Source organism: Chanos chanos, chromosome 4 (genome assembly GCF_902362185.1).
Source record: "Chanos chanos chromosome 4, fChaCha1.1, whole genome shotgun sequence".
NCBI lineage: Eukaryota > Metazoa > Chordata > Actinopteri > Gonorynchiformes > Chanidae > Chanos > Chanos chanos.
Genome location: NC_044498.1, coordinates 43,049,755 through 43,051,819, shown reverse-complemented (window position 1 = coordinate 43,051,819; position 2,065 = coordinate 43,049,755). Strand labels below are relative to the sequence as shown.

General features: G+C 37.7%; 1 long non-coding RNA gene across 1 annotated transcript; it reads left to right on the top strand.

The window, feature by feature from the left end:
- The first annotated feature begins 210 nt into the window (after positions 1-210).
- Positions 211-1,739, top strand: LOC115810742 (uncharacterized). Its single transcript, XR_004025250.1, has 3 exons — positions 211-287; positions 762-821; positions 1,128-1,739. It is a non-coding gene; the product is annotated as an uncharacterized LOC115810742 (long non-coding RNA).
- Positions 1,740-2,065: the final 326 nt, after the last annotated feature.

Here is a 2,065-nt window from a genome sequence, read left to right as displayed (position 1 = left end):
TTGGTCTTCAAATATGTCCTATATAAATCTTATGTATTGAATGTATCATCATAAAAAAAAAAAAAGAAAAAAAAAACATTAAACGCATATTAGAACAAGCTCTGTGGGTGTACTCCTACTTCCTGAAATCAATAACAGCCACCCTTAAAACCACAAATTTTCTCCTTTCTGCTGAGAGAGGAAGGAGATAAATAAGACCTGAGTATGAGGCTGATAAGTTTGTTCTTCCTGTTAGACAGTGGAAGGATTCCTGTGTTTGACTCCCTGAGAAAGCCTGCTCTAATCTGGTGAGTGATCAATCGGTTACTGTGGTAAAAGTGTGGTGAAAAACATTACAATGTATTTAAAGCTACTCAGCATTATGGTGTCTCTTTTTCTATAGGAAGTTTTGAAATGTACGGACTATATTTACTTTAATGAAATGACTAGACAAAACATATGGTCTTCAACTTATTGTGTTTGTCAATGTATTTCTCCACTGATATAAAAAAAGATGCCTGGGAACACCTTAGAGATCTCTAATGTTTCTACATTTACAAGAGAGGTACATGGGAACTGTTATATTCGCAGGGATACATTACATTATGAATGTCGTTATGAGATGCATTTTAGTAACTCACAAGTCAGTTTGTACCACAGAGCTACTACGATAAGTTAATCATTCATAAATGTTACCATGAAAGAGTGGGACCGCGACGAACGACCGAGTTTTTAATCCATTTAAAATCGTAAGTAGATCATAAGCGCTCTTTTCTTCGCAGATTGAAGTAATTCAGAAAAGAACAAGGATCTGTGACCAAATATTTCAACATGACTTATATGTAAGTAAAACGGCATCATGAGAATCATATTCCCCACTGAGCAGCTGAGTTAATGATTGTTCCTCTTTAAAGTACACAAAAAGTTGTGAAACGCTTTGACATGTTACAAAATGCCCTGCATAAACTCTGGAAGAAATCTCTTCAAAGCTAGCAGGTTCAGAGAAAAATTCCGACACTTATCCACAAGCACCAAACAAACAAAAATAAAAACACATTCACCAAACCACAAAAAAAAACAAAAAAAAAAAACAACACATATTATAAACCAAGAAATAATTTTAATCTTGTTTTACTCTGGTCTCCTAGACTGGAAATAGTGGTCCCATGTCTAAACTTGGAGAATATCCTTCTGGAAAAAGTGAAACTCAGGCAAGGTAACCAGATGGAACCGGTTCTCGAGGCCAACATGCAGTTTGCCCTGGGGGTTGTCAACTCCTTGCCAGTGACCAGCAGAATGAATGGGTCTCTGCTAGTAGCAGGTGAAAGCAAGTTGGTAAAGTTCACTGCTGGTGAACCCTTGTCCGAATACACTGTTTGGCAGGATGCTGATGGGCCCAAGTTAGCTCGGAAAATGATCAAGCATACGGTTCTAGAAAAAAAGGACATCCAAAGCTCACACTTCTTTGGCCACTGCTGTCCACACAACCCTCCATGTATTGAACAGACTAGGGCAGAAATATACAGCACTGGTTTGTCTCATGCTGAGGTAAAGATTAACTGTGGGGATCTGTTTCTCACATATTCAACCCCACAGCCTAAAATGACCATTCTGTTGCCCAAGCTAAACTAATATGTCATATCAATAGATATTTGACCTTTTGGGGATACTAGTTTTTGTTTGCTCTACTAAGTGTATTTTATGCAATGCATGTGAAATACTCTGAATGAAAATGATACCTCTGTGATAATTAAAGAACATATAAATGCACATAATCTAAACTTGTCCTCTCTGGAGAATGACTGTCTTGATTTGGTTTCAAACAGTTTCATTAGGCATTAAACTTTCTCAGCCCAGATTGTAGCATGCAGAAAGACAGATTGGTTGATTGATTCTTCCTGCCATCACCTCTCTGTGATCGCTGATGGTTAGTTTCTGATTTAGTTACAAGTATCGTCGCACAAATAGCGCTCTGTGTTACTTAATGAGGCAACAGAGGTCATGTAGAACCAGTGTGCAAGGACGCAATGACAGAGACAATGTCAGAAATCATGAGCATACACATCAAACAAAGATTTAAGGTCTA